Genomic DNA, 27,404 nt, shown 5'->3' with positions numbered 1-27,404 from the left:
ATAATTTGAGAAGGGAAATTCACATCACATAAGCAACTAAGAAAATTCAGCACATAGATTCCATGACAAAAAAATCAAAGTAATACCATTATGATAACAATATTAACTAATGTCATGTTTCTTTGTATCCCAATGTCCATTTAATCAACACATTTTGTTTTATACCCTAGTTTATCCTAGCATCTGGTATCTGGAAACATTTTCTTTTAGATGTTCTGGAATAGGTTTTGTTTGCAAGGAAGCTTTGAAGGGGAAATTCCTAAATGAATTTGCTTCTCTGGTTCCAAGTTACTTGCAGAGATTCCCAAGTAATTTTGCTAAAACCTGCCAGAAACATAACTCAATACAATTCACTATAACTTCCAAGCTTTTCTTTTCCAATAACTAGTTCATGTGGCAAAACCCAACTCAAAACTTATGATTCTTATCCTATCATAAACAAAACTATAATGAAAGATCAAATTAGGAACCCATCATTTAACCGAAACTTCAGAGCATTTCAGTTTTTACATGCCACTTGCTATTTTTTTTTTTTTTTTTTTTTTTTTTTTGGAGGCTGGGGTTAAGTGATTTCCCCAGGGTCACACAGCTAGGGAGTGTTAAGTGTCTGAGACCACATTTGAACTCGGGTCCTCCTGAATTCAAGACTGGTGCTCTATTCACTGCGCCACCTAGCTGCCCCCTCTATCTTTATCTAAACCCTGAACTTGATATATATACTGACGGCAGGCTTAAGATAGAATCTAAAAAAGAATCTATAAATATCTGACTTTTAAAATGGGTCCTTCTTATTCACATGTGCAAAATTGTTTATAGCAGCCCTTTTTAGCGGCAAAGAACTTGAAACTGAGTGGATGGATGCCCATCAGTCGAAGAATGTCTAAATAAGTTATGGTATATATATGAATGTTATAGAATATTGTTCTATAAGAAATGACCAGCAGGATGATTTCAGAACTGTCTTAGTATCATAAACTGATACTAAGTAAAGTGAGTAAAACCAAAAGAATATTGTACATTGTTAGGATTACTAAGTGAGAACTGAGGTTGTCTGGATGGTGACAAGGTGAGAATTCAGGTTTTCTGGACAATTACAAGGTGAGAACTCAGGTTGACTTGATAGAGGGGGCAAAGCTCATTGGCTGGGGTGGTTCTTCCCAGAAGCCCTTGCATTATTCCACGCCCATTCTCTGGGAGGATAAAAAGAGACAGCACTGGGCGCAAAGGGCAGATCGGCCTGGAGAAGGATAAGAGCTGGAGGAGATTCAGAGCCAGTATTCAAGAGAAGACTCTCTGCATTACATCAGGCCTGACGGGGCTCTCTGCAGGAAGGGAAGTCACTTCTAAGGACAAGAGTTTACAGCAACTGCCTGGAGACAACGGTTCACTACAGGAAGAAGAATCTGTCTTAAAGATTTGAGTAGACGCAGCAGATCTCTTCCCAGAGAGCGATCCGGCAGCTTCTAGAGACGACAGCTCGCAACAATTGGCGCCCAACGTGGGGCAAGGACTTTTGCTTATCCTGACAAGAGGAGCTAGACCAGACCTTTGCAATTTGGCGCCCGAACAGGGACAGACACAGTCCTGATTCCAGTGGAAAAGCTTCTGATCTAGATCTCAGTCTCTCTGACCCAGAACCGTGAGTAACGAGGAAACTTTGTTAAAGATTAAGTGAGCGTGCTAATAGATAAATAAGGAACTTAACTTGTTAAGGGCTAAACCAGGAATCTCTTATAGTGAAATGGGGCAAACACCTTCTGTTCAAGGAAAATGTTTAGAGAGCATCATCAAGGTTATGAAAAGCCAAGGATTGATTATAATTTTAGAGGAGATTACTGAACTTTTAAGAACTGTGAAGGTTATATGTCCTTCTTTTTCTCTGGAAGAAGAATTGGATCCAGATGAATGGGAATTAGTAGGAAAGCAATTAGGTGAACACTACAATTCCAGGCCAAACTCAATTTCCAAAGATACAATTCATATATACAATGTAATCCAATTGGCTTTAAACAATGTTATTCTAAAGGAAGAGATGAAGGAGCAAAATGGGGAAGTGTCAACTAAACTAGGTGAAAAGGATGAATCAGATAACAATGAAGTTAAGTACAATTCTGAGCAACAGGAGCACCTCCCATCTCCTCCCTCAATTAACCCTTCATGGGTGGAGCAAGAAGGAGGAGAGGAAGAGGCAGAAACACAAACAGAATTGCCTGTGAAGCAGCCTAAGCCTATGACAAGATTAGAAAAAGCATTGGTTAAAGCTAAGAGAGAAGGACAGGATATAAGTGATTTTATACATGCATATCCTGTGATTGAAAATATTGATTCTGTAGGTCATAAAATGAGAAGATATGCACCTTTAGATTTGAATAAAATTAAGGATTTGAAAAAAGGTTGTACCCTTTATGGGACTACATCAGCTTATGTCAAAATGTTACTAGATGGTTTGTCTTATGAAGTCCTAACCCCGAATGATTGGAAATCCATAGCAAGGATATGCCTGGAACCTGGAGAAAATTTATTATGGCTTGCGGAATTTCATGAATTATGTAAAATTCAAGTCAGATGCAATTTGGAAATAGGAGTTAACACACAATTCACTTTTGAGCACTTGGCTGGTGAAGGTCGGTATGGAGAGAATTCAGAACAGACTGATTATACCATGACAATATATGAACAAATTGCTAAGGCTGCAATAAAAGCTTGGGGTGTCCTTCCTGGACAGAAAGATCGTGGAGAGGCTTTCACTAAAATACAGCAAGGTCCCAATGAACCTTTTGCAGATTTTGTGGGACGTTTGCAAACTGCTGTCAAAAGAACTATTGGAGAAAATTCAGCTACAGAAATAATGACCAGACATCTGGCTAAGGAAAATGCCAATGAGATTTGCAAAAGAATTATATGGGGATTAGACAAAGATGCTCCTTTAGAGGAGATCATAAGACGCTGTGCTACAGTGGAAACAAATGCTTTTTACACCCGGACAATGATGAATGTGGAAAGGCAGGGTCCCTCCTGGCAAGGGACTTCTAGAGAAACTCGGCGATGTTTTCAATGTGGAAAAATTGGACATCTAAGAGCTCAGTGTAGGTATGGAGATACAGTGAGAAGACAGGGTGAAAGAAGACCTAAAACCCCATGTCCAAAATGCAACAGAGGACTCCATTGGGCATCAGAGTGTAGAATAATTCAGGGAAATGGGACGAGGGGCCCAGGTCCAGGGCCCCAGGCAAAAAAGACTTGGGGCATGATGGCAGCTGATGTTACACCTAAAGAGCCTTTAGAAGGCCAGGACTCTGATTTAATCAATCAGCAGAAAAGCAATCACATGGCAGAAAGGGATTACCTGATAAGTGAGTCAAAAGGCAATCAGATTGCAAAAATGGATTACACTTGGGGAGAATATAGGCCTTTTAAACCAACAGGGCTGTGTCCAGTGCAAACAATTCCAATGTAATTGCCAGATGATGAGAAGAGATTTAGAAAGTGGTAAATAGAAGGTAATTAGATAGGTTAACTGCCTGGGAGAGAGGGTTTGCTTGTATTTCTTCAGCAGGAGAAGGAATCAGATGGGTGCCAACAAGTCATATCCGCCTTGTCCATCAGAGAAAGACAGAAAAAGAGAAAGACCTCAAAATAAAGGAGAAGATCTAAGAAACATCTGACACTGAAAGAGCATGGATAATAAGAAGACTGTTAAAGAACTTTAAAACCAGCAGGAATCATTGGACTTCCTCACACAAGATGAGACTAATGGACAATGGACTTATGGACATTTATAAATTTTCAATTTATGATTATGTTATATACTTCTAGAATGTATTATGTTACTATGTTACTATGTGCTTATGTAATTCATGTAATTATCTGTAATACTTCCCATATTGATGGATTTATGTTTCAAGGTCATTTATGTAATTATCTGTAATACTTCCCATATTGATGGATTTATGTTTCAAGGTCATGACTGTCCTATGTTCTAAATCAAAAGAAAGGGGGAGATGTTAGGATTACTAAGTGAGAACTGAGGTTGTCTGGATGGTGACAAGGTGAGAATTCAGGTTTTCTGGACAATTACAAGGTGAGAACTCAGGTTGACTTGATAGAGGGGGCAAAGCTCATTGGCTGGGGTGGTTCTTCCCAGAAGCCCTTGCATTATTCCACGCCCATTCTCTGGGAGGATAAAAAGAGACAGCACTGGGCGCAAAGGGCAGATCGGCCTGGAGAAGGATAAGAGCTGGAGGAGATTCAGAGCCAGTATTCAAGAGAAGACTCTCTGCATTACATCAGGCCTGACGGGGCTCTCTGCAGGAAGGGAAGTCACTTCTAAGGACAAGAGTTTACAGCAACTGCCTGGAGACAACGGTTCACTACAGGAAGAAGAATCTGTCTTAAAGATTTGAGTAGACGCAGCAGATCTCTTCCCAGAGAGCGATCCGGCAGCTTCTAGAGACGACAGCTCGCAACAATTGGCGCCCAACGTGGGGCAAGGACTTTTGCTTATCCTGACAAGAGGAGCTAGACCAGACCTTTGCAGTACATGGCAACAACAAGATCATATGATGATCAATGATGATGGATGTGGCTCTTTTCAACAGTGAGGTGATCAGACCAGTTCCAATGGTCTGGTGTTGGAAAGACCCATCTACAGAGAGAAGAATGTGGGGACTGAGTGTGGATCACAACATAGTATTTTCACTTTTTGTTGTTTGTTTGCTTTTTGTTCTCTCTCATTTTTTCCTTTTTGATCTGATTTTCCTTATGCAGCATGATAAGTGTGAAAATATGTATGCATGTGCAATTCTTCCAAAATAAATATATTGGATTGCTTACCATCTAGGAGAGGAAGTGGGGGAAGGGAAGTAGAGAGAAATGTAGAACACAAATTTTTCAAGGATGAATGTTGAAAAGTATCTAAACATATGATTTAAAAATGAAAAAAGCTTAAAATGGGTCCTTCTTTCTCTTAAAAATATCAAATTTATATTTCAAATAGGAAAATCATTTCACTCTCTTCATGATTATCCATGCAATTTTATATTTAAGATCCTTAATCCAATGTTGAAAAGTTATTACTAAAACATAATTAAAAGTCTGAATTTTTTCATAAATTTACTACTTCGTTTGGTAAGAAAACTTTTAGATATTAGTCTTCAGGTTTTTCTTTTCTTTTTGCACCTTTATCTTCATCCCTCCCCCATACCTTAGAGAAATACCATTTCCATATCATTTTATGAGAAGATCCTTTCAAGAACTTAATCTTACACACAAATATAGAATTATTAATAAGCCTCAAAACCTATTTACTTAACTACTTAGGACATGAAATTGCCTACCAATTCAGAGCGAAAACAAAAGAAGAGTTGAAACTCTCCGAAGCAGTGGAAAGCAAGTTTTATCTTAAGTGAGGGAGGCCGGGATTGGAATTTTACTTCTAACACTTACTAGCTTTGGGATCTTGGGTAAGTCACTTTATTTCTTTGTGCTTCAGTTTCCTCAATTGGAAAAATGAAGATAAAAGTAGTGTATAATACCTTCCTTATAGGACTGTTGTGTGGATCCCATAGCATCATACCACTAAAATGCTATGTAGTAAATATTAAAGAACTATGCAAATGGTGGCCACTATTAATACCTGAAATGACTTTTTATTGGCCACATGTATAGCCATAACACACTCACACTTTCTGATCTCAGCATCTCTGTCAGATCTGCAAGTGATAGGCCGTTAATCCCTTGGATACTGTTTGATAGATCAATCAATTGTCATTCATTTATTACCTATTATGTACCAGTAATTACACTGTGTCATATAGTCTAGATATAGAGATAAAATAAAAACTCAAATGGCCAGTGACCAGGTATGCATTGATGCAAAAAGATGATTGACAATGGGAATATCTCCTTGTTTTCCTCCCTTACATTCATTTAGCACAAGAGAAGAGTGACAAGGTCACCATATCTTATTTAATATCTTCATATTAAGAAATTGAGCACGGCATCACCTCAAAATGCCCCATGATGGTTAATTTATGTCCTTGAACTTCAACTACCAATGTAGGCCAGAAGGAGAAGTATTTGGGGGTGGGTGGGAAATCAAGTCCTTTAGTATCCTTCAAATGATTTTATGAAGAACTACCAATGTAGGCCAGAAGGAGAAGTATTTGGGGGTGGGTGGGAAATCAAGTCCTTTAGTATCCTTCAAATGATTTTATGAAGAACCTTGATAACCATCTATTATATGAGATTTATCCCTGATAATGTCTCTGTTTTACTTTCTGGAACACAATGGAGCCATACCCATTGGAATATAGAAATACAATCTGCATGGTTTATAAATTTCAAGGAACTGTAATGACAAAATCTTTGCCTCTCCATAAGCATGGGCTAATCAAGTAGAATGCAATCTGGAAGGTGATCTCAAAGCAAGGGAAACCTTGGTTCACATCACACAAAAGGCTTATACTGGTTGTATGACCCTCTATAAACCAGTTCACCTCTCAGTGCTCTAGGCAACTCTCCCCGAGTATATTTCAATATGCTGCCTGCTTTGGTAGAAAAATTCTGCACCCAGGATTTCCCCTATAACAATGGCAGCACAAGTTTTTTCACTATCCTACATATTTGGAGACCTGACTTAGAATTGCTGCTGAATTTCTTTCATGTAGGCCCTCCCTAAATTCATTTGGTTCCTTTGAACATGCCTCTCTCGAATTTTATGACTCCTATCAAGTGTCATTGACTTTAAAAAGCCCTCAGTTTAGAAAGAAAGTTATAATCTGCTGCTAGTTTGTTTGTTGTTACAGTGGAAGATGGAAGGAGCTAAGTTCTTCATTTTCTACATAAGGGCCCAGAGGAGTTGAATTGCTTGACCAAGGTCATCACAACTAGTTAGTGGAAGAACTACGAATTGAACAAGAATCTAAATAACTCAGTATTCTCTTAGTGATTATGGCTTATTTTATTTAGTCCAAAGGAAATTCTGCCTTGCTTTCTGAGCTGCTTTCCTTTGTGAGAGATATTGTAATAAACACACACCTAAGAATCATCCAGATTAGGCCAGCAAGTCATTAAGTTGCTTAAAGCTGAACCCATTTGTCTTTAAAAATATAAATACTTAATCGGAAATAATCCAAAATATTTTATTGACATATATGCACAAAACAAGCACTTCATTTTTCTTTGAATTGAGGTAGGATTTTTTAGAATTGATGTTGAAACAATCAATTTGTCTTAAAATTAGCAGAAAAGAAAGAATTTGTCTTTCCAAATATTGAATATTTTAGTTATTATTCAATCATTCCCCATGTCTTGTTGCTTCTGCTTCCCCAACATCTCTCATAGCTTTTTTTCCCCTTTTTATTCATACAGCACCTAACCTAGTTCAATTTTTATAATCCCTTTCCTAGACTATTAGAACAGGTTTCTAATTAATTGTTCTGTCTTCAATCCCTCTCCAGCTTAATCCTTCCTCCAGCTACAAAAGTGACCTTCCTAAAGCACAGTTTTGACCCTATCCCTCTTTTCCTCAAGAAGCTCAAAGGCTTCCCATTGGCTCTGGGTTCAAGTATGAATTCTGTTTGGAAATTAAGGCCCTTTCCAGCAAGATTCAAATCCTCCTTTCCAGCCTTATTATACTTCCCCCCTCTTCATAATATTCTATAGTTTAGAAATATTGAACATATTATTGGTCCATAAACATAAAATTCTATCTCCAATTCCCAAGACTCTTCAGCTTTTAGATATAAATTTTTACTGAATAAATTTTTCCTTCTTTCCTAGAATCCCTACTTATTCTGAAACTCAGTTTGAATACCATGAACTATTTTCCTCATTAAGTTTCTCAGATCCTCCTAGTTGCTAACTCTGTCTCCCCTCACTCCTAGCTTTTCTATGTATGTTTTGTTAATTATTCTGTGACTATAAATTTCAAAGAAGGAAGTTGTAAAAGGAATTCCCTCAAATGGCAGTTCTTTAACCAATAAAATCCTATATCTAATTCTATTTCTCTATTCTTAATATATGTACATAGTGCATGTGCTGTCTTCTGAATTCAGGCTCTCTGAGGATGTTATTTTTTATCTTTGTAACCATGGTGATCAACACAATGCCTGACATACAGTAGATGCTTCAGTAGTGCTTGCTGATTAATTTCTATTTGAATCCTCAGATCATTCCTCTGCTGATCAGGTATGACTATAACACCAGGGGGCAGCATTGGATAAGCTCAGCTTTTCAGATCAGCAGCATCCTAGCCATATAGGGAAAGGGCTCTCTTTCCACTTTGTCTTGGATGCTGGAAACAACCTGCCCCTGAGTGTCCTTTGAGCATGAGCTATGTCTCCCTTGGTATCCTGCCACAGTGAATATCTTCATTATAGAGTGGAGATTTGTAAACAGTTTTTAAATCAATTGAAAGAGAAACAGAATCCCAATTTTGGGAAAGAATCAGTATTTTTATGTAATTTATCTAATATACTTATTCTACAACAACCTGAAAAATGCAATAGATAGAATTCTTATTGGAAAAGCCAAGAAAAAGTCAGTGATATTTGTGTGTTTTTCAGCTCAGGGCAGTTTAGGAAAACAAACTGGAAGCTCTGCTGTTACTGGGGACTGGCAGTGGCAAAGCATGGTGGTCATAGCAGTGGAGGGACAGGGAATATCCCAGAATCCAGGTACAGAAGGGAATTGGAAAAGAATACTGGGAGAGGAAGTGGCGAGGAGAAAGATCTCTGGAAAACCCTGAACTAAAACTGGGAGCAGGAATGAGTGCCATCTAGCAGATTTATCACTCATTTCTTAATTTGAAATCATAGATCCAGGTTAAAGAGGAGGGAACATGACCGAGAAAGGGGTCTTAAATGAGAACTGATCACAAAATATATTTCAGAAAGTTATCTAAATGACTCTGGGCATAAAGGCAAATTTAATTCTGTTCTAATCATTAGTCTAGCACAGAAGTCTAGAGTGAGAAAACCAGGGCAGTAGTCCAAGACTAAAGGGGAGCCAGCAGTTTAGTCTCCTTGAACCTGCAGAACCTCTCAGAGAGCTGACTGTGACCGAGACCAAAAACAGTCTATGGAAACTCACCTACACACAAATGGCAACTCCCAAGAATATTATAACCAATTTTCAGAGTTCCCAGGTTAAGGAGGAAATATTGTAAACAGCCCAAAAGAATCAATTCAAACATCATGGAGCCATAGTCAGGATTATACAAGATGTAATCATCTCTACATGAAAGGTGTGGAGAGTTACATTCCCGAGAGCAAAAGAACTAAGATGACAACTATCACCTACCCAGAAAAAAATGGAGTATAATTCTCTAGGAGAGAAAAATGCATTTTCAATGAATTAGAGGTCTTTCAAGCATCCCTGATAAAAATTTCAGAACTGAACAGGAAATTTGACTTTCAGATATATGGCTCAAAAGAAGCATAAAATGATAAACAGAAAAGAAAAATCACAAAGGATTCAATAAGATTAAAATATTTACATTTCTGTATAAGCAAATGATACTTTTAACTCCTAAAGCCTTTTTTGTCATTAGAAGAGTTAGGAGTCTACATAGACAGAAAGTAGGAGTTTGAGATGAATATGATGGGATAGTTATTTTTAAAAAATAAGGGTGAGAAAAAGGAATGCATTGGGAGAAGAGGAAAGGGAAAGGTGGAATGGGATAAATTCTCTGAAATAAAAGAGGCATACAAGAGCTTTTATGGTATAGGGAAAATAGGGATTGTGAACTGATTTACTCCTATTGGAGTTAATTAGCTATTAATCAATTAATTATTCCCAGCAATAAATGATCTAAGACAATTATGAAGAATGTAAGTTGAAAAACTATCCACCTCCAGAAAAAGAATTTGTCAAGGGAAATATATCATGAACAGTTAGTAAAAAAAAAATCAAATACCATAGGATTACATAATATTTACCAGCCACAACTCTAGAAGAAATGAGAGCTTTAGAATATGAAATGTCAGAAGTCAAAGTACCTAAGATTCTAACCAAGAAGGATGTGCCTAGGAAAATGGAATAGGATCCTATTAGTAAAAATGAGTATTTAATGAAATAGAGAATTTTTAAGAATACCTGATGAAGACCCGAGTTAATTAGAAAATATGACATAGAAGCATAAAAATGTAAGTTCAAGAGATAAATCACAAAGAACTAAAAAATGGTTAAGCTATTTCTATTATTACATAGGAGGTTGACACATGTAACCCTTCAGAATTATGAACCAGGTTTCTTAGAGGAAGTCTAACAGAATGGAGAGCCTAAGTAAGATTCTACTATGTTTAAATGATCTGATGAGAACAACGGAAAAGTGGGTATGAGGAATATACTAGAAGTGGCAAAAAGGGAGAGAAAGAATAGGTAAAATTATCTTACATAAAATGGAATCTTCAAGAAATAATTTATATAGTGAAGGGAAATGGGAAACCCTTAAACCTCACTCTCACCAATAATGTTTTATTTTTCTTTCTTAATTTACTTTTTTATTTTTAATAAACATTGCTTTATGAATCATGTTGGGAGAGAAACATCAGAACAAAATAGGAAATCCATGGGAAAAAACAAAAACAAAAATGTATTCCCGATTCTGCTTCTTTTGCTCAGCATCAATTCATGTAAATCTTTTCAGACCTTTCTAAAATCAGTTTGTTCATTATTTTTTATAAAACAACAATAATCTATTATCTTCATATACCACAAGCTATTTGGCTATTCCCCAATTGATGGACATCTATTCATTTTCCAATTCTTTGCTACCATAAAAAGAGCTGCTACAAACATTTTGCACACATGGATCTTTCCCCCTCCTTTATAATTTCCTTGGGATACAGTTCCAGTAGTGGTACTTCTAGATCAAAGGATATATCTAGTTTTAAAGCCCGTTAGGCACAGTTACAGATTGCTGTCTGGCAAGGTTGAATCATTTCACAACTCCACCAATAATGCATTAGTGCTGTAGTTTTCCCATATCCCTTCAACATTTATCATTATTTTTTTCTATCATCTTAGCCAATCTGAGAGGTATGAAGTAATACCTCAGTTATTTTAATTTGCATTTTCAATAGTGATTTAGAGAATTTTCATATGAATATAAATTTTTGTAATTTCATCTGAAAATTCTGTTCATATGCTTTGATCATTTATCAATTGAGGAATGACTTGTATTCTTATAAATTTGACAGAATTCTTTATATAGTTTAGAAAGGAGACCTTTATCAGAAACGCTGGCTGTAAAGATTTATTCCCAACTTTGTACTTACCTTTTTTTTTTTTTGAATTTGTGATCAAAGCTTTCTTTTTATTTTTTTATTATTTTTATTCATTTTTCCAAATTATCCCCTCCCTCCCTCCACTCCCTCCCCCCCGATGGCAGGTAATCCCATACATTTTACATGTGTTACAATATAACCTAGATACAATATATGTGTGTAAATACCTTTTTCTTGTTGCACATTAATTATTAGCTTCCAAAGGTATAAGTAACCTGGGTAGATAGACATGTACTTACCTTTTAATATTGTTTCTGTTGGTTTTGTTTGTGTGAAATCTTTTTAATGTAATGTAATCAAAGTTGTCCATTTTACTTTTCATAATCTTATCTAGTTCTTCTTTGGTCATAAATTTCTCCCTTCTTCAAAGATCTGATAGGAAAATCATCCCTTGCTCTCCTAATTTGTTATGGTATCATCCTTTATGTCCAAATCATTTATCTTATTTTGGTTTGGATTTTGAGATGTAGATCTATGCTGAGTTTCTGACATTATTTTCTAGTTTTCCCAGTAAATTTTGTCAAATAGCGAGTTATTATTCCAGAAGCGGGAGTTTGGGGGGTTATTAAATACTAGATTACCATAGGCCTTTTTTATTGTGTCTTCTGTATGTAATCTATTCCATTGAGCCACTCTTCTATTTCTTAGCCTGTACCAAATGGTTTTGATGACTGCTGCTTTATAATATAGTTTTGGTTTAGTACTGAGAAGTCACCATCCTTTGTACTTTTTTCATTAATTCCCTGGATACTTTTGACCTTCTATAAAATAATTTTTTGCAGTATGATTGTTTTGGCACTGAACAAGAGACCAATTTAGGCAGAATTGCCATTTTAATTGACTCTGCCTACACATGAGCAATTGATATATAAAGTCAGCTCTAAACAAATGAACAAATAAGTGAGAAGAATAATTTTGTAATTTTATTCATATAGCTTTTGGGTTTGTCTTGCAAGGAAGGTAGATGCCCAAATATTTTATTTTGTCTCTAGTTATTTTAAATGAAATTTATCTTTCTATCTCTTGCTGGTGGTCTTTGTTAGTAATATTTAGAAATGCTGATGATCTGTATGGGTTTATTTTATATCCTGCAATTTTGCTAAAGCCTCTAATTTTTTCACATAGGTTTTTAGATAATTCTCTAGAATACTTTAAGTATATCATCATATCATTTGCAAAGAGTGATCATTTTATTTCCTTATTGCCTGTCCTAATTATTTTATTTGTCTTTTCTAATTGCTAAAGCCAACATTTCTAGTACAGTGTTGAATAATAGTGGTGAGAATGGGCATCCTTGTTTCACTCCTGATCTTATTGGGAATGCATTCAACTTCTTTCCATTACAAATAATGCTTATTGCTAGTTTTAGATAGATACTGCTTGTTATTTTAAGGAAAGCACATTTAGGGTCTGTTTCCAAAAATTGTCACTTCTGCTTTCCAAGTATCTATTCTATGTATTTCCCTTTCTTCTTTATAAGTCTAGTGTAAACTCTTCTCACTTCTCCCATGGACTATAGTGATAGCCTTCTGATTCATCTCCTTGCTTCAAGTCACTCTCCTTTTAGATCATATTTAATTCAACTTCCAAGATAATCTTTCTAAAACAGTCTGACCATACTACTTCCACTCAATGAGTTCTAGTGGTTTCCTATCATCTCTGGGATCAAATATGAAATTATGAGATAGACATTTAGTGCTGCACAATCTGTCCCTTTTCTACCTTTCCAGTCTTCTTGCACCTGAATCTCTCATATAGACTTTCCATTCCAAGATCACTGTTCTATTTGCTGGTTCTCAGATGTGTTGCCCTATCTCTTATCTCTGTGACTTTGCACTCATCATTCCCAATCCCTGGAATGTCCTCCCTCTCCTATGCTTCCTAGTTTCACTAACTTGCTTCAAGATTTAACACCCCACTTCTCCCAAGAATCTTTTTCCAGTCATTCTTGCTGTTATTTTCTCTTATCAGAGTCTTTTCATTTTTTTTCCTATCTATATCTTACATATACTAGCTTATTTTCTATTAGAACATGAGCTCCTTAAAGGCAAAGACTGCCTCTCATTATATCTTCAGGGCTTAAAAGTTGCCATGTACATAATAATTAGCTAATAAATGTTTTTTTGACTTAACTTGTCCAAGATCACATGATTTGTTGAGGTAAGTTTGAAGCCAATGTACCAATGAGATTTTGCTATACAATTCCTTTGAAAGTTGTGGGTGGTCTATATTTATTTGTTTTGAATGTACTAAGAACATATCTCTGCCTCTTGTTTTTAATCAAACCTGGAGCCAAGAATCATATTTCCCATGACTTGGCCTACCACATCATTTATCTTTTCTCTTTGTTGCCAGTTTCTATGTTTATGAGACTCCATAATCCTAAGACATGTGCTTTCTTGTATCTCTTTTCTTGAGGTTAAACTGCATTCTGAATGAAGGTCTTCCCATCATTAACAACCAGAAATCACCTACCACCCATCAGACTGGCCAATATCACAAACTGTCTGATATGAATTCAGTTGCAGAGATAACAGTTAAAGGAATTTTTGGAATCTAGAGGAGAAAAATCAGCTCAGAGGCTATTGAGTAGAATCAGTTATCATGGAAAATCCAAATAACATAAATGAAAGGGAATGGACTGAAAAAAATTCTATCTTTCCAGGCACATAAGCATGGAAGTTTTAAACACATAAAATGTACATCTTTATGTATAAAAAGCTAGAGCAGGAAATGGCAAATTATTCCTATGTTTTTACCAAGAAAATTCCAAATGGCATCATAAAGAATCTGACTGAAGTGAAACAATTGAACAACAAACAACACATCTTTAAAAAGTGGATTTTGATTGCTTTCCAAGAAAACAGTTATATTGAAATAAAGTAAAAAGCATGGAAGGGCTGATTGAAAGAGGACATATCAGAAATGAAAGTTGCTACCAGAGAAGCCAGGAATTCTCAATAGACTTCCTTGTTTTGAAGAAATAGACATGGTTAAGACAAAAAATAAAACCACAGTTTAAAGACCTGCTCTGCCCAGTACATGACTTAACACCAGATTGGAGGTAGAGACTCTAAGTTTGATTCTTGGCCTTATCTCCCTTTTACATTTTAAAAATTTAGGCAAGTTACATAAGCCCTGTGGGTCTCAGTTTTCTCATCTCTTAAATAAAGAAAAGGGCAGAGTCGGTTGACCTTTAATCTCTTTTCCCTCCTTTAAATCTGTCTTCTTAACTTATTCCTTTTGGCTGCTGCAGGAAACAGATGAATGCTCTCAGTTGGATTAACATCCTCTGTCTGGTACTTTGTTTATCTCTACCAATACCTTGGAATAGAAATAGAAGGAAAAAGCCATCCAAATAAAATTGCCATCATTTCAAGGTAAATAGGAGCTAAGACAATTGAAAAATATAAACCACATTGTAGGAAGCAAGGAGATATAAAGGGGAAATTGGGCTTTGGAGGCAGATGACCTGACTTTAAATTGGTGAGCTAAAATTCTGCAGGGAAATCTAGTCCAGAATGGATTGGACCTCTAAAGAATGAAAATCTGAAACTAGAAAGAGAAATAATTAAAATGAGGATAAAAAGAAGCAGGTCTAATTGTACTAATGCATAGGAAACTCAGGCAGAGAAGAGTGTGTGTGTGTGTGTGTGTGTGTGTGTGTGTGTGTGTGTGTGTGTGTGTGTGTGTAGAAAATGAGGACCAAAGGCAGGCAGTGAATGATGGATTTATAAGCTGGTCTTGAAAGACTAAAAATGTCACCTAGAATTACCAAGAGTGCTAAAGATCAGAAAGGAAAGAGCCAAGATTACTGAGAGAAGCTAAATATAATAAAAGGGTTCACTTGTTTTAACTATATTGTAGAAATGAAAAAGCTCAAAGAAAGTTGTTTAAGGAGAATAGTGTTATGAATACTGATAATCAAAAAAAGGCATAGCAGTGAAGTGACGGTTATCTCAGTGGGGATAATTTCCTATAGAATGTCAAAGGCACATAGGAAAGGAGAAAAGAGAACAAAGGAGGAACAGCAAGAAGAGAGGAGAGAGGAGGAAGACAAGGGAGAGGAAAGGCAAAGAAAAGAGAGAAGAATAAACAGAGAAGGAAGACAGGCATAATATAGGAGAAAAAAGTAGAAAAGAAAACAGAACAGGGCGGGAGAAAACAGGATGTTTCGTGCATAGGGAGCAGAGAAGGAATGACTGTGGGCAAAAGTAAATTATGAGTGATCTTGAAGTTTGGGCTCTTATTGGTTAGTTCACTTTACCAGTGTACCTGGAATCCACTGAGAAATATACAGGAGCCATTTCTGATAGCAGTTGACTGGAGATTCTTCAAGTGCCAGATTGAGCGCTTTAGATTGAACCCAAAATTCCATGGAACTGCCTTTTGACAACAAGAAAGATTGCACAAGGATTTTCTTTACTGACTTGCCTTCTTTATTTTCTGGTCATTTTCCAACTCTCCAAATAGGAAGTTATAGTAAGCTTTTTCTAGGTTGGAAAAAAAAGCAGTGATTTGCCACCTTGAAAACTCTTCCTGTAATTATCGAAGACCTTAGGAATCTGCCCACCCTTTGTTGGGAAATGAACCATTTCCCCTTTTCCTGGATTTAATTCCATGCAGCAACATTGATTGGCAACTCCCTGGGTTCAAGAAACTTATCCTCAGCCTCCACCTTCTACCTATGATAGCAAGTGGCTTTCTCAAAATACCACTAGCCTCCCATTTCTTTTATTGCTTCTGCCAGGACCCTTAAATTCCCTTTATTTGCAGATCCAGCTGGGAGATAGGCAACCTCTGAGATTCAGGACTATCAATCAGGGGCCAAGAACAATATGGACTGAGCCAGCCGGACTGGGAAATGCATATAAATTCATTGGTCCACCTCCCTCCCAAACTCCAGCCTTCAATATTGTATAATGCAGAATGCTGCTCTCAGATGAAAAAATAACCCCTGTCATCTAGTATTTTGAATGCTAAAGACAAAAGGAGCCCTGCAAGATGTGAATCATCTTCTGAGACCTCTGCATCAAATGTTAAGATCATAAATGGTGCACAATGAAACAATTTCTCTAGCAGGCTGATAAACATGCATGATAAAGAAAACTATACAGAAGGCTTCCTGTCAATTTCTGGAAAGTAGATGCATCGTGTGACCTTTCAGATAAAGAAGAAAAGACCCAAATTTATAGATCTGATTATAAAAATAAAGAAATAGAAAATTGCCTAATGGGGACCACCTGCCATGTAAACTGATGTGAATATTGAAAAGGAATCAGAGTTCCAGATAAATGATGAGGTAACCTCAAGAGTGGAGATCAGAGATAATAAAATAGGCAGTAGGAAATGGAGGGGAAAAATTTAATAGAGAGTTTCTGAATCTTTTGGTTCATGAACGTTCATATCCATTGGAAAGATAGAATAATAGATATTAAGGTCAGAGGAATACCATTACCTTCTCTTGGATAATCTTCTCTTGGTTCAATATATGGTCGATTTTTTTTATCAGGAACTGAATTTACCTAAAATGCTACTAAAATAATACTGTTAAATACTGAAGGTCATTCTAGCCAAATGTGGAAAACAAAAGATAGATGCTTCTTTGAGCCCCATACCATGTTCATTTTCTTTTGTGTGTATTTGTGTTTTGATTATGCAGGTCTACTACCAAGAGAAGGTGGGGGGGAAAATCTCATTAATTCAAGACATGAAAGACCTTGGGAAAATGAATATTGAATTAAAAGGATTTTCAATTTTTGTAGATGAATCTGAATTTTTATTAAAAAGTCAATATACCCATTGATCCATCCATCCATTTTTATAAAATCTAGCTATTACACATCTATACTCTGGATGTTAGAAACGTAAAGCGTCATGGACTCAGTTTTTTTTCTTTTTTTTCCTCTAATTTTTTTATTAGTTTGATAATTATAATTTTTGACAGTATATATGCATGAGTAATTTTTTATAACATTATCCCTTGTATCCATTTTTCCCTCCCTCTATTCCCTCCCCTAGAGGACAAGCAATCCTATACATTTTACATATGTTACCGTATAACCTAGATACAATATATGTGTGTAAATCCCATTTTCTTGTTGCACATTAAGTATTGGATTCCGAAGGTATAAGTAACCTGTGTAGATAGAAAGTAGTGCTCACAGTTCACATTCACTTCCCAGTGTTCCTTCTCTGGGTATAGTTATTTCTGTCCATCATTGATCAACTGGAAGTGAGTTGGATCTTCTTTCTTTATGTTGAAGATATCCACTTCCATCAGAATACATCCTCATACAGTATTGTTGTGGAAGTGTACAGCGATCTTCTGGTTCTGCTCATTTCACTCAGCATCAGTTCATGTAAGTCTCTCCAAGCCTTTCTGAATTCAATGGACTCAGTTTTTATGTAATTGGAGAGACAAGGCAAATATTCTGAAAAGTGTAAGTGGTGCATAGGTCTTAAAAATCACTCAGATCTTAAGGGCAGTTGGGTTACACAGTGTTTAGAACACTGGGCTTGAAATCAAGAAGATTGGGATTCAAATGTAGCCTCATACAGCAACTTTATGATTCTGGACAAGCACAATCTCTGTGGGCTTGTTTCCTCATCTGCAAAATGGGCCTAATAATAACATGTGCCTCCCAGAATTATTGTGAGGATAAGATGAGAAAATATTTGTAAAGCACTTAGCTCAGAAACTGGCATGTAGAAGCTGCTATATAAAGTTAACTATTGTTATTATTAATTATTGATATTATCTTTATCACTAGCTTGGCTTTCAAAACCTTGTACTTTGTTAACTTCCAATCTAGCAACTGCCAGAGTTCTCACCAAATCCATTGATCAAGCTACAGTCCCATAACTTGGGATATTCAAAGGAGCAAAGAATTAAATTAGAAGAGATCACAGACATCATTTGATCTAATCTGATTTTACAGATGAAGAAACTAAACTGCGAAGGTCTGGTCTAGCTCCTCTTGTCAGGATAAGCAAAAGTCCTTGCCCCACGTGTGGACGCCAATTGTAGCGAGCTGTCGTCTCTAGAAGCTGCTGGATCGCTCTCTGGGAAGAGATCTGCTGTGTCTACTCAAATCTCTCAGACAGATTCTTCTTCCTGTAGTGAACCGTTGTCTCCAGGTAGTTGCTGTTAACTCTTGTCCAAAGAAGTGACTTCCCTTCCTGCAGAGAGCCCCGTCAAGCCTGATGCAATGCAGAGTCTTTCTCTTGAATCCTGGCTCTGAATCTCCTCCAGCTCTTATCCTTCTCCAGGCCGATCTGCTCTCTGCGCCCAGTGCTCTCTCTTTTATTCTCCCAGAGAATGGGCGTGGGATAATGCAAGGGCTTCTGGGAAGAACCACCCCAGCCAATGAGCTTGCCCCCTCTATCAAGTCAACCTGAGTTCTCACCTTGTAATTGTCCAGAAAACCTGAATTCTCACCTTGTCACCCTCCAGACAACCTGAGTTCTCACTTAGTAATCCTAACATCTCCCCCTTTCTTTTGATTTAGAACATAGGACAGTCATGACCTTGAAACATAAATCCATCAATATGGGAAGTATTACAGATAATTACATAAATGACCTTGAAACATAAATCCATCAATATGGGAAGTATTACAGATAATTACATGAATTACATAAGCACATAGTAACATAGTAACATAACACATGCTAGAAGTATATAACATAATCATAATCAAATAATCATAAATTGAAAATTTATAAATGTCCATAAGTCCATTGTCCATTATTCTCATCTTGTGTGAGGAAGTCCAATGATTCCTGCTGGTTTTTAAAGTTCTTTAACAGTCTTCTTATTATCCATGCTCTTTCAGTGTCAGATGTTTCTTAGATCTTCTCCTTTATTTTGAGGTCTTTCTCTTTTTCTGTCTCTCTCTGGTGGACAAGGCGAATATGACTCGTTGGCACCCATCTGATTCCTTCTCCTGCTGAAGAAATACAAGCAAACCCTCTCCCCCAGGCAGTTAACCTATCTAATTTCCTTCTATTTACCACTTTCTAAATCTCTTCTCATCATCTGACAATTACATTGGAATTGTTTGCACTGGATACAGTCCTGTTGGTTTAAAAGGCCTGTATTCTCCCCAAGTGTAATCCATTTTTGCAATCTGATTGCCTTTTGGCTCACTTATCAGGTAATCCCTTTCTGCCATGTGATTGCTTCTCTGCTGAATGATTAAATCAGAGTCCTGGCCTTCTAAAGGTTCTTTGGGTGTAACATCAGCTGCCATCATGCCCCAAGTCTTTTTTGCCTGGGGCCCTGGATCTGGGCCCCTCATCCCATTTCCCTGAATTATTCTACACTCTGATGCCCAATGGAGTCCTCTGTTGCATTTTGGACATGGGGTTTTAGGTCTTCTTTCACCCTGTCTTCTCACTGTATCTCCATACCTACACTGAGCTCTTAGATGTCCAATTTTTCCACATTGAAAACATCGCCGAGTTTCTCTAGAAGGCCCTTGCCAGGAGGGACCCTGTCTTTCCACATTCATCATTGTCCGGGTGTAAAAAGCATTTGTTTCCACTGTAGCACAGCGTCTTATGATCTCCTCTAAAGGAGCATCTTTGTCTAATCCCCATATAATTCTTTTGCAAATCTCGTTGGCATTTTCCTTAGCCAGATGTCTGGTCATTATTTCTGTAGCTGAATTTTCTCCAATAGTTCTTTTGACAGCAGTTTGCAAACATCCCACAAAATCTGCAAAAGGTTCATTGGGACCTTGCTGTATTTTAGTGAAAGCCTCTCCACGATCTTTCTGTCCAGGAAGGACACCCCAAGCTTTTATTGCAGCCTTAGCAATTTGTTCATATATTGTCATGGTATAATTAATCTGTTCCGAATTCTCTCCATACTGACCTTCACCAGCTAAGTGCTCAAAAGTGAATTGTGTGTTAACTCCTATTTCCAAATTGTATCTGACTTGAATTTTACATAATTCATGAAATTCTGCAAGCCATAATAAATTTTCTCCAGGTTCCAGACATGTCCTTGCTATGGATTTCCAATCATTCGGGGTTAGGACTTCATAAGACAAACCATCTAGTAACATTTTGACATAAGCTGATGTAGCCCCATAAAGGGTACAACCTTTTTTCAAATCCTTAATTTTATTCAAATCTAAAGGTGCATATCTTCTCCTTTTTTTACCTACAGAATCAGTATTTTCAATCACAGGATATGCATGTATAAAATCACTTATATCCTGTCCTTCTCTCTTAGCTTTAACCAATGCTTTTTCTAATCTTGTCATAGGCTTAGGCTGCTTCACAGGCAATTCTGTTTGTGTTTCTGCCTCTTCCTCTCCTCCTTCTTGCTCCACCCATGAAGGGTTAATTGAGGGAGGAGATGGGAGGTGCTCCTGTTGCTGTTGCTCAGAATTGTACTTAACTTCATTGTTATCTGATTCATCCTTTTCACTTAGTTTAGTTGACACTTCCCCATTTTGCTCCTTCATCTCTTCCTTTAGAATAACATTGTTTAAAGCCAATTGGATTACATTGTATATATGAATTGTATCTTTGGAAATTGAGTTTGGCCTGGAATTGTAGTGTTCACCTAATTGCTTTCCTACTAATTCCCATTCATCTGGATCCAATTCTTCTTCCAGAGAAAAAGAAGGACATATAACCTTCACAGTTCTTAAAAGTTCACTAATCTCCTCTAAAATTATAATCAAGCCTTGGCTTTTCATAACCTTGATGATGCTCTCTAAACATTTTCCTTGAACAGAAGGTGTTTGCCCCATTTCACTATAAGAGATTCCTGGTTTAGCCCTTAACAAGTTAACTTCCTTATTTATCTATTAGCACGCTCACTTAATCTTTAACAAAGTTTCCTCGTTACTCACGGTTCTGGGTCAGAGAGACTGAGATCTGGATGGGAGGCTTTTCCACTGGAATCAGGACTGTGTCTGTCCCTGTTCGGGCGCAAAATTGCGAAGGTCTGGTCTAGCTCCTCTTGTCAGGATAAGCAAAAGTCCTTGCCCCACGTGTGGACGCCAATTGTAGCGAGCTGTCGTCTCTAGAAGCTGCTGGATCGCTCTCTGGGAAGAGATCTGCTGTGTCTACTCAAATCTCTCAGACAGATTCTTCTTCCTGTAGTGAACCGTTGTCTCCAGGTAGTTGCTGTTAACTCTTGTCCAAAGAAGTGACTTCCCTTCCTGCAGAGAGCCCCGTCAAGCCTGATGCAATGCAGAGTCTCTCTTGAATCCTGGCTCTGAATCTCCTCCAGCTCTTATCCTTCTCCAGGCCGATCTGCTCTCTGCGCCCAGTGCTCTCTCTTTTATTCTCCCAGAGAATGGGCGTGGGATAATGCAAGGGCTTCTGGGAAGAACCACCCCAGCCAATGAGCTTGCCCCCTCTATCAAGTCAACCTGAGTTCTCACCTTGTAATTGTCCAGAAAACCTGAATTCTCACCTTGTCACCCTCCAGACAACCTGAGTTCTCACTTAGTAATCCTAACACTAAACCTATAGAAATAAGATGATTCTAGATTTAAATCTAGGTCCTCTGACTCTAGATTTTTATATTACATAACTTTCCTTTTGGATCCTCTATGCTTAGCACAGTACTTGGCATAGAGTAAGTGCTTAATAAATGCTTGATGCCTTCTTGACTCCCTTTACCACTGTTTGTTGAATTTTTATCCTTAGAGAAATATCTCCAATCAAGCCAATGTGATGGTGGTGTTTGTACAAAGTAGGCACTTAATAGACTGTTGTTGTTGTTGTTGTTTGGCATTAGGGAGGTGAAGCCAGAACACACAACTGAATTCAAAAAATTAAATGGGGGCAACTAGGTGGTACAGTGGATAGAGTACCAACCCTGAAGTCAGGAAGACCAGAGTTCAAATCTGGTCTCAGACACTTAGCACTTCCTAGCTGTGGGAGCCTGGGCAAGTCAAGCCCAATTGCCTCAGCAAAAATAAATAAATTAATAAATAAAATAAATGAAGGAAGGAAGGGAGGGAGGAAGAAAGGGAAGAAGGGAGGGAGAGAGGAAGTGAGGGAAGAAGGAAGGAAGGGAGGGAGAGGGAAAGGAAGAGAGGGAGGAAGAAAAGGAGGAAAGAATTGTGCCGCCCAATTGACCAGTTTCTTCTCCACCGATACCCGAGTACGGTGGCCATATATAGACGAGGATGATTGAAGGCAAGTCTGGCTGCAGTGAGAGCCATTAAGTGGATGATTGAAGTTTAGATCATATGGTTTCAAGTTAGAAAGGCTATTAAGAGATTACCACTAAACTCATTTTATCAAGGCAAGTGTGTTCTTCTAAGAGAAAATAGAAAATCTTGGTGTCCTGGGAAGAATTCCCCATAAGTAGCCTGGGTACCTCTCCTGCCCCTGTTCCTGCCTCTTTTCAGAGATATGACCTTGAGAAAGTCCTTCCTCAGTGTCCCCTGAGCAGCCTCACAAAGTGCCAGGCTGCAGAGAGATCCGAGTTCCCCCATTCAAGATATTGGAAGATCTGCTCAAAAGGAAACTTTCCTCTCTTTTTTAGGTAATGAGGATCACAAAAAGTTATTTAGGGATTCTTTTCTGCATCTCATCTGCCCCCTCTATTTGAGACATGTCATACCTGAGAGAGCCAATTGGTACAGAATGTCTAGTGCTGGATTTGGATCAGAAAGACAAATAAATTCAAATCCCACCTAAAACACTTACTTCACCATATAATCCTGGTCAAATCTTAACTTTTCTCCGACTTGATCTCTGAAATATTATGAGACTAAATGAGGCTAATGTCAGCTACAATGGTGATGTCTGGTTTTTACTGAGAACTTTGTGTTCAAGTCAGAGACAAGATTGGGACCCAGATGGTCTTAGTTCAAGACCTGCACTTCCCCAAGAGAGACCAGGAAGCCAGGAGCTCCTGACTCCACAGTCACCAATCTAAAGTTGAATAGGGCTTAGATTGTCAGGGGGAACAAGTCAGGTTGGGCATTCTGATGGAAGAACAACATTCACAAAGGTGGAAGGAAAAAAGTATATATATATATATATATATATATATATATATATACACACACACATATATATATTGTATATTTGAAAAAGGATGAAAGTGTTTCTAGAAATAAGCATTACTAATTGAAAGTGGGAGAGATTCAGGTGAAAGGGTTGGAAGCAGATCCTAGAGACTCCTATACATCAGAGCTAGAAGTTGGAGGATTATATTTTTTTTGGTATATTACAGTGCTCTGGGCTTAATAAATGGCTAGTGGTTGGTAATCATTCTGTAAGAAACATGGAGCAAATAGACATTAGGGATAGGCTTTCAAATCCAATGGTGGAACTCTCAGGCACTGCTGAGACTCACTGATGTCTCAGTGAGAAAGAAAGAAAAAAACAAAAACCAAGAAAAGTATGTGCTTCTCTAGGACACTGCCATTGATGTGCTTGTTTTTAAACCCCTCCGGACTGTGATCTTCAACAATATCTTATCTCAACCTGAAAACTCTTCATGCAGGATTTGTCATACAGCAGCCACTGCAGAAATATTTGAAATTAACTCAATACCTATTTGAATTCATTCAAGGGAGAATTGAACTCAATGAGTTTAACTCCCAATAAAACATTTTCCAGTACTATACCACATGTAAGGCTGGCAGTGACTAGTACCATACAACTGCTACTAGTATTATTACTGCCACCAGTGCAACAACCATCACCACTACTTCTATCCCTGCTCCTGCCATTGCTTCTGTTCCTGCTGCTACTACAGTGGCTGCTAGAGCTGCTGCTGCTGCTACTACCATTTCTATGACTACTTCTGCTGCTAATATTCCTGCTGCTATTACTACTACTACTACTATTGAATATCATACATATAGCACTTTAAAGTTTGCAAAACTTTTATTTTATCCTCATAATAACCTTGAGAATTGGATTCTATTACCAGGTTCAGCTAAGGAAAATGGTTGAAGTGAGGTTAGATGATTTGCCTAAGGTCATACAATGACTGGGGCAGGATCTGAACATAGATCTTCCGGAAAGTAGCATATCTACTACAAGGCAACAGATAAGTAATGCACATATGATATAATTTCAAGAGTAAGAAAGTATTACCACTTGCAAAGAGGAGAGGAGAAAAGATCTATCTTAAGAGAGATTACCTGAGCTGTGTCTTGAAGGGATTCCAAGCTAGTCTCTGAAGTATATTGTTAGCCTTTTTGAGATGATAAATTTAAAAAGAATTTTGCTTAACTTTTCTTGCCGAGGACTGTTGCATTGTATATACGACTGGCCATCTCAATCTCAATGCCAGTTGTCAGTGACATCCAAGGGATAACCTTCAGTTGAGAAGGTTTCTTATAAGAGAATGAGAGTCTTCCCAAGAAGGAATAACAGATAGCATGAATCTATCTTGAATAGCTTGGATAATTTGGATTATCCATTTGGATAATAAATAAGAAGATATTTTTAATTGCTTAACTTTTTTCCCATAATCTTGTTTTTCTTAGATGGTTTTTACTTTTATTTTTTAGTTTTAGACTTAAAGGAGAACAAAAGAGCATTTCTATAGTGAATATGGCAGATATTGCAAAGACACCAACACAAAAGAGGGAGCAAGTCTACATAAAGGAGCTGGTATTCTAAGAGGTGGGAAACAAGCTACATAGAAACATATCAGGAAAGGGAATTTTGGTCTGGAGAGTCATGAGGACAGTGAATTGAACTGTAAGGCAAATGGTGGTTAATAGTAGAGTTGATAATATATAGGACAGGGAAATGAAAAAGCCAGAGTAAAGAAATATGCTCAGGTCTGTGGTGCTGAGACATGACCCAGAATAAGAAGGAACCAGCACTTGTGAGTGCAGAAACAGTAGGGTAGGGGCATTGCTGTCTGTGGGCACTTGCTGGAGGATGGAGTTCTTGGTAAGAGTAGAGAGCTGAAGGGAAGCTTGAGGCATCATCCTCCCACACCATGATTAGAGGAGCTGAGGGATGAGACACCCTAACAGTGTTTGAGGGTCAAAGGTTTTTTGAAAGAACTTGCAGTCCCAGTCTTCAAGTTGAGGTTTGGCAAAAAGGGTTTATTGAAATTGAGCAGTTCTCAGTGGACTAGATCCTGATTAGGAAGATAGTGGTGAGTTGAGAGACAGAGTTCAATTTGATTTAGTCTTCTATGGCCTGGGACTAGAGATCATTCTCTGGATGAATTGGAGGTGGAGGTCTAGGGAATAATCTCCAGGTCAATTATGGGTAGTGTTTATTCCCAAGGCCAGAAACTAAAGAATTGAGGGTGGGAATTATTTTAGGAGTTTCTGGAGGCCAAGTAAACTGCGTGAGTTGTGAACCAAAATCAGGAGATTAAAGGTTTTCTGACCCAGGCCCCCCACAAAGATCAGAGGACCAAAGAGTCCTATTACATCACTTTTACTAATACCTATTATTAAAAAAAAATGATCCAGCAAAGAAGAAAGAATCCCACCATTGAAACACATTATGAGAATAGGGAAGACCAGGATTCATCTTCACAGGAAGACATTAAAAAAAAAAAAAAAAAAAAAAAAGTAACATGAAATGGTTCTCTGTCTGGAGAGAATTTATAGAAGAACTTAAAAAATAATTTAAAAATCAAATGAAACAGGGCAGCTAGGTGTCACAGTAGATAGAGCACCAATCTAGAGTCAGGAGGACCTGAATTCAAATTTGGTCTCAGACACTAAATACTTCCTAGCTGTGTGTGACCCTGGGCAAGTCACTTAGTCACTTAACTCCAATTGTCTCAAAAAAAAAACAAGAGACACTGAGGAAAAACTAAGAAAAATAAAAATGATCTAAGAAAAACAAGAAGATAATAACCAAAGTTAATCAATTAGAAAATTGGTTACAGAGTCTCAAAGATGAAAACAACTCTTTGAAAATTAGATTTGGTCAAGGGGAAGCTAGTGAAGCTATCAGAGACCAAGAAATAGCAAAACAGATTATAAAAAATGAGAAAATAGAACAAAATGTTCTATAAAATGAGAGGACTCGAGTAGGTATCTGTGGGGTGTCCCTTTCAATTCTAGATCTAGAATCTTATGATCTTCTGAATGAGAGTGGGACCATGACTAGAGGAGCCACTGGAAGAAAATCCAGGTAAAAGGATCATGGAAAGTTTCCCAAAAGGTGATATATTTGAACTTTCTATGCAAATTCTCTTCTCTTATGTCCATTTGATATCATGGTCTGTTTGAAACATGGGGATTCTATAATGGTTAGAAATATTTTGGGTTAAAAGGGAAGGAGGAGATTTAAAAAGTACCTGGATGGATTCTCAGAAGTAGAGTTAGGTTAAAAGCATTCCCTGCCTCCAGGCCCAAGCCCAGTGGAGATGATGGGGTAGGTGGTAGCTAGGTAGAGTGGGCATTGACAAGAGAGAGCCTGAAGTACTGTAACAATATGGAAGCCAAGCTACTCCTTGAAGGAAGCAGGAAGGAGCACTGATTGGATGACCTTTTTAAGTGGACCTTTTGATTTCTAGTAGATCTTTTCTTATCTTAACAAGGCCTCCATTGCAGTAGGCCCTGGTTGAATTCCTAGTTCAATTCCTGACAAACACCATAGGTAGTGTATCCAATCAGAGTCCAGGTTGTGATGTTAATACCTGGGGTTATTTTTCCCTAGGAAAAGATCTATTGGTCCAATAATTCCTTGCTAAACTCTTCCTTAGGAATTTGGCCCATCTTATGGCATAGCAGATTTATTAAAACCTCTTGCCATGCCTTGTGGCATCTTTCTCCTTGTTAACCAATTCCTTAGCTCATCAATCAAATGTGTAATCCCCCAATTCTTTGCAGGTTCGTTAGGATTTAGACTGCCTAATGGCATTCTCTCCTTGGTTCATGGCAAATTCCACTATGGAACTTTGATTCCCAGGCTGCCCTTGTTAATGGCTAACTCCCTTTTAGAATTTAGTATGCCAGTCAATGATGTAATAATAAAATCTTTGCCTGCTTGATTTCTAGAAAGCCTAAGCCTACCCAACACTGGCCCCAAATCCCAATATAATTTTTAGGCTCCAAACACCCTCTCCCCTATATTTGGTGACAAACCCATCACTTGTTGGTTCTGTACAGGAAGTATTTGCATGTCAGTAAT

Source organism: Sminthopsis crassicaudata, chromosome 4 (genome assembly GCF_048593235.1).
Source record: "Sminthopsis crassicaudata isolate SCR6 chromosome 4, ASM4859323v1, whole genome shotgun sequence".
In the NCBI taxonomy this organism is placed as follows: domain Eukaryota; kingdom Metazoa; phylum Chordata; class Mammalia; order Dasyuromorphia; family Dasyuridae; genus Sminthopsis; species Sminthopsis crassicaudata.
Note: the sequence above shows the minus strand (reverse complement) of the source record.